The sequence below is a fragment of the Arachis stenosperma genome, chromosome 6 (genome assembly GCF_014773155.1).
Source record: "Arachis stenosperma cultivar V10309 chromosome 6, arast.V10309.gnm1.PFL2, whole genome shotgun sequence".
Classification (NCBI taxonomy): Eukaryota; Viridiplantae; Streptophyta; class Magnoliopsida; order Fabales; family Fabaceae; genus Arachis; species Arachis stenosperma.
The window spans coordinates 99,940,713-99,947,414 of record NC_080382.1 but is presented as its reverse complement, the minus strand read 5'-3'; the positions used below and the strand labels follow the sequence as shown (position 1 = coordinate 99,947,414).

The 6,702-nt window shown below is 34.8% G+C and overlaps 1 pseudogene; it reads left to right on the top strand.

The window, feature by feature from the left end:
* The first annotated feature begins 2,143 nt into the window (after positions 1 to 2,143).
* LOC130934325 (trafficking protein particle complex II-specific subunit 120 homolog) lies at positions 2,144 to 3,763 on the top strand (annotated as a pseudogene).
* The last annotated feature ends 2,939 nt before the right edge of the window (positions 3,764 to 6,702 follow it).

The following is a 6,702-nucleotide window of genomic DNA, read 5'->3' as shown; positions in this document are numbered from 1 at the left end:
CATCGCTTCACCCCAAAAGGATTTAGGAAACTTTACATGAGAGAGCATACACCTAACTCTATCATTGATAGTACGATTCATTCTCTCAGCAACTCCATTATGTTGAGGAGTCTTAGGAACTGTCTTCTCAAGCTTGATCCCATGTCCTTTACAATACTCTTCAAACGGACCCCTATATTCACCACCATTATCTGCTCGAACACATTTCAATTTCCTTCCTGTTTCTCTTTCAACACTTGTATGAAAGTGTTTGAAGATTCCGAGCACCTGGTCTTTAGATTTCAAAACAAAAGCCCACACTTTTCGAGAATAATCATCAATAAAAGTAACAAAATATGATGCACTACCTAGTGTCTTAGCATCCATAGTGCAAACATCAGTGTGAACTAAATCTAGAACATGTGATCTCCTATGAGATCCAGAATTATGAAATGATACTCTAGCATGCATACCAACAAAATAATGAGTGCAAGTATTTAAAGTTGTACCTTTCACGGGAAGTGAGCGCTTCTTGGCCAAGACGCTTAGTCCTTTCTCGCTCAAGTGACCAAGATGTATATGCCACAAATCAGAAGAGGAATCATCAGCTACATTCACATCTTCTTTGCACAACTTTGCTTGCAACCGGTAGAGAGTAGTGAGACTATTGTCTTCTCTAGCAAAAATGAGATCTCCTTTGGTAATTTTGTATTTTCCACTACCAAAGGAAGTACAATACCCCTCTTGATCTAATGCCTTCACTGAAATGAGATTGAACCGCATATCTGGTGCATGCCTAACATTCTTCAACTGCAACTTGTATCCCATGTTGGTTTCAAGCCACAAATCACCCATACCAATGATATCACACACTCCTTTATCTCCCAATTTGATCTTGCTAAAATTTTCAGCAGTAATAGAAAGTGAAAAATTCACGCCTCGAAGTGACATGGCATGAGGCACCAGAATCCATAATCCAAGTGGAATCATCACAGACAAGATTCACATAATGTTCATCATATGTGATAATAACATCTTCATAAACAATAGCAGCAGTCTCTTTATCATTATCTTTACCTTTGTCTTCGTTTCTTCCCCTTGATTGTTTTCTTTTCAAGAATTTACAATACCTCTTAATATGCCCCGGCTTGCCACAATGGTGACAAATGAACTCCTTTCTTGACTTGTACTTTCCTCTTGACTTGCTTTGACTCTCTAGCCTGTCATAACTGTGATGTTTTCTACTTTGACTTCTCCCCCGTGACTCTGAAACAAGTGCTTTTGACTGGGAGGAGACATTAGTCAAACCTCGCTCTCTTCTTCTGGCTTCTTCATTCAACATGCTCTCTTTAAACATTGCTAACGTCAACTTCCCATTTGGAGCTGAGTTAGTCATTGTCACAACCAGAACTTTCTAACTATCAGGCAAAGAGCTCAACAACAACAAGGCTTGCAACTCATCATTCAAAGTGATTTCATTATTTGTCAGTTGGTTCACCGTCTCCTGAAAAATGCTCAAGTGCTCCAGCATTGATTTACCTTCAACATATTTCATATTGACAAGCTTCCTAATCAAGAATGCTTTGCTTTGCACATTCTTTCTCTCATATAACTCCTTCAATTTCTTTCACATCTTCTCGACATTCGTTTCAGTGTCAACATATGGATACACGCTAAGATCAAGCCATTGCCTAATCAAAGCAAATGCCTTCCGATTCAGCTTCTTCCATTCAGCATCGGATTTGGTACCTTTGGATTTATCCCCCTCTACAGGATCATTCAAGTCCTTGCTATAAAACAAATCTTCCATGAGAGTCTTTCAAATTGAATAATTTTGGGAATTTAGTTTGACCATATTCGGTCCATGAGTATTTTCCTCCATTTAATCAGCACAGAGATAAACAACCAAAGCCCTAGATACCACTTTGTTGGGAAAACTCAACAAAAGGTTCAAACAAGAACCTATCTAACAACGGAAGCACCAAAAATAATTTTTTCACAACATGTGCAGTTAAATGGGTAGTACCAAAGATACTCCAAGCAACAAAATATAATGGCAGAAATTAAATAATTAGACACCAGAATTTTAACGTGAGAAAATCCCCAAAAGAGGGACAAAAAACCCACGGGACCTAGTTCAGAAAAATCTTTCACTATTAAAATAATGGGTACACAAACAGTCTTCCTAGTGACACTAAGGCATCTCAACAATCAACAAAATACATCATCAAAACTGATGGAATCAACATAAACCCTCCACAAAAGTGGGTATCTCAAATCAGGCAAAAGAGAAGGCAATACAATTAGCAAGTTATATCCTAATGTTCATCTCTACACCAAGAATAACATACTAAAATTTCATAAGAAATGGAGTAAGTTTACCGATTCAATGTGATCAAAGTTGGCTTGCCCTCTCTTTTGCCTGATTTGAGATACGCACTTTTGTGGAGGGTTTATATTGATTCCATCAGTTTTGATGATGTATTTTGTTGATTGTTGAGATGTCCTAGTGTCACTAAAAAGACTGTTTATGTACCCATTATTCTGATAATGGAAGATTTTTCTGGAATAAGTCCCGTGGGTTTTTTGTCCCTTTTTTGTCCCTCTTTTGGGGGTTTTTCCACGTTAAAATTATGGTGTCTGATTATTTAATTTCTGCCATTATATTTTATTGCTTGGAGTATCTCTGATATTGCCTATTTAATCACACAGATTGTGGAAAAATTATTTTTGGTGCTTCCACTGACAGGTTCTTGTTTGAACCTTTATATGGAGTATCTTTGGTATTGGGGACTGAGATTTCTCGAACGCGAGTATCTAATCCAACTTACATTGCGTTTGAAATCAATGTCTCCATCAAACTAGACAAATCTTGCAAAGAGGGAAATCATTCTGCTGATCAGGATGCTGTTGAACACAGCAATCCTAAGACAAGAATCGATAGGGATTGCTCGGCAAGGGTTTTAGTGCCACTCAAGCATTTCAAATTACCTATTCTTGATGATTCCTTTTTCATAAGGGACAATCAGGAAGCTGGCAGAAGCACACCCTTCTCTCAAAAGAAGCCGAGCTTAATGCTTGTATCAAGAACCGTATCTCCAGGATCAAGGTTCGGTGGCATTCGGGACGCAATAGCTCTGTCTAGTTTAATATCAAGGACACGATCCAGGCAGCATTGCAGACATCAATCATGGATGTCTTGATGCCTGATCCACTGACTTTCATGTTGAGGCTCACTGGACATGATGTTGAATCAGAAAAACCTGATCCTGATAAAAAATCTAATATCGGCGAATCTTCTGCTTCCAAAGGTTCAGTGATTGCACATGAAATAAAGCCAATGGAGGTTCTGGTTCGTACCAACTCAAAGGATATGATCAAAATCAATTTCAATATTACATGCAGAGATGTAGCTGGGGAGAATTGTGTCGATGAAACCAAAGCAACTGCTTTATGGACAGGTAATGTCCATAATAATTGCTTTCCACTTTCAGCCATTGGCATGCATTTGTAAACTTTTCTAACACTAATAATGTTTTTGCTTTAATCAATGTTTTTCAGGTGTGTTATAAGTGACATCAGTGTGGAAATTCCCCCGCTTCAACAAATCACACATTCTTTCTGCTTGCATTTTCTTGTCCCGGGAGAGTACACGCTATTAGCCGCAGCAGTGATTGATAATCCAAGCGACATTCTACGTGCTCGTGCGAAGGCCACTTCACCATCCGAGCCAATTTTCTGCCGGAGACCACCGTATCGCGTTCGTGTTCACGAAACTGCTTGACATTTTTTGTCTATAAATACGATGTGAACTTCATGAGCTTATATTTGTGGATTTAGGGTGTTATCATTTGTATGAGTTTTTCATATGATTCCCCCTGGGTGGTTCTGATTGATATTTCTTGGAGTTGTGCTCTCTAAATTAAGAATCCAACTGAAGACATTGAGGTTTCAACTGTAAATCATGTCAAATTCGATTGTGCTGTGATGCGATAGTTGCCAACATGCTCAAATTTATTAATAAATACACAATTCACACACTAAAGGTTATTAAATCTTATCTCAGTCTTAGCTTGAATTTGAACTTGGTGCAGCTCTTTAAAAGACAGTCAAATCTATGATCTCATCCAAGTTTCAGTTGCGGGTCATGTATAGATAAGTTTTCTGGTTGGGAGACAACGGCTAATCCAATAATCTCAAGTCTTGTTAGAGTTTATGGTTTCAGAGTATTGGACTTCCATGAAACCTGCTGCATATGCTAAATATTGCCACTACATCATAATTCGTGGGCCTGCTTATTGTTGGTTTTCCAAAAATAAAAACCGGAAAATACTCGGGCTATGTTGGTCAATACTCAATATGTCTTTGGAAAATTGTTTCAACTTTCAACTCTTTATATATATGATAATATAGTTTGAATTTAAAACCTTGTACACACGATTTGAACTGCGTGTCTTTATATTGTCATAACCTTGCAAAAGCCCTTATTTAAAATTAACATTTAGACCGCAATGCTCTCCTCATAAAATAATAACCTTTTTATATTTTTAATACATTAACATGTTCAAAATGTATTAAAAATATAAAAAAAATAAAATTTTTAAGATATTTATTAATTAAATTCTTTAATTATTTTTTTTAAAATTCTGTAATGGTACAAGTATCTAAGGTTTTGATTTTGAATATGACAAATTAGGATGTAAGTTGCTTTCACTGTTGTTTTAGTTGAAGAATTAATTATTTACTTTTTCATTATAACTTGCGAATTGCAAAAGCTACCACAAATTTAAGATTGGACCATATTAACTAGGAGAGTCTCCAATAGTAGCATGTGAAATAGACTCTCTTTCTTTCTTGGAGAAAAAATATAAAATAAAATGTGAAAACAATCAACTTTTGTCATTTGGTGACTTTAAATACAACAAAAATAAAATCGGTATATCTAACATTTTCTAACAAAATAGGATCAATTAAAAATTTTCTAACATTTTCTAACAAAATTTTCTTTGTGTACATATATATTTTTTGTTAGTTAATCTTTTATATATTTTCATCCTATATCTATTCTTATATATCTATCCAAACTTCTCTCCTTTTTTTTTCTCTCTTTTAAATGTTATGATTTATATTTGATAATATAAATACATGATAGAGAGCAACTATACATTTTTTTTATCTTAGCTTTATTATAAAATGGGTGGTGGTCCATGACTTGCTGACTCTCTTAGTAAAAAAAAAAAGAATCTTTGAAAAGTTTTTCCTCATCCTTGTCATTCTTAATTTTTTTATTGCAAAGTAGACTATTAATTCATAGATGATGATGATGTTATATGTTTGAAATCTGATAATTGATGAGTTCATATTTGATGAGATATTTTGACTTGATTTGCACAAATTTCATTATATAAACTCACATTTAATCACTAAAATAGCATACTTTTGTGTTTCATCCCTAAATTGGACATAAATGTAAAAACATGCGTTTTTATGCTTAAATTGAGCAATTTAATCCCACTTTTTATTTTATTCGATGCCGTGATATGCTTGTTGAGTGATTTCAGGTCCTAAAAGAAAGAATGGTTTGGTAGAAGTGAAAGAAAGCATGCAAAAATGGAGAAAACAGAAAGAAAAGAAAGGATAAAAGTATTTCAGAGTGTGCCGACGCACACTTTCTGTGCCCACACATAAGTACAGAAATCAGCAAGTGTGCCTATGCACAACCCTATGTATACGCACAAGTCTATGCGCGTGACTTCATTAAAAAGTCACGTGGCTCGCGATTTTGGGACTTTTCTGACCCAATTTTGGAAAGCTAAAATGGTTTTGAAGTGCTATATGAAGGGGGATTGAAGCCATACGAAGGGGAAAGCTTTCATTAGAAATTAGGACTTATTTTTACATAGTTTTACATAGTAGGAGCAGGAGTAGTGTAGATTAGGGAGAGCTCTCTTAGGATTTTTAATTAGGGTTCATTGTAGCATTTTATAGCAAACTTTGATCTTGGATTTTGCTCATCTTTATTGTAAGTACTCTTCAATTTCCTCTTTAATTACAGAACTTTTGCTATTTTGTTTCATGGTTCAAGTTACTTTGTTCATATTTCCAATTTTGGGTTTTTTGAAGTTTTGATTGATGAATTTGATGTTTTATGCTTTATATATGCTTGGTTGATTGTCTATTGTTGATATTGTGAATAGTTGGTTATACTTTTCTATTTTTCTTTATAATTCACATGTTTTGGTTTTATGCCCAGCAAGTGTTTGTGAAAATATCACTTAGTAATTTTGAGTAGATTTTCACACTTTGCCTTGGAATTTGAGTTCCTAGGATACTAGATTCATGATGTCCGACATTTAGTGGTAATTCTTGGGTAGTTAGTTGACTCTTATTTCCATTGACGCTAGTTTTTTACTAATTAATTTGGTAAGTTAGCTAGGACTTATGGATTAAGATTAATTATGCTTGCTTGACCTACTCATCGATGTTAGGGTTAACTAGACGAGATTGACTCATCATAATTATCATAGTTGTAGTTATGGCGATGATAGAATTTCTTAGATTCTCATTCCCAAGTCAAGGCTCTTTTATACATTTTAGTATTTTCACTAAGTTTTTACCTTCCTTTTTACTTGTAATAATATCAATTTTGATTATTTTTTTGTTCTTTTATTTCTTAGTTCTTTTAATCTTTAGTTTTTTAATTGCAAAACTTCTTTTTCTTAC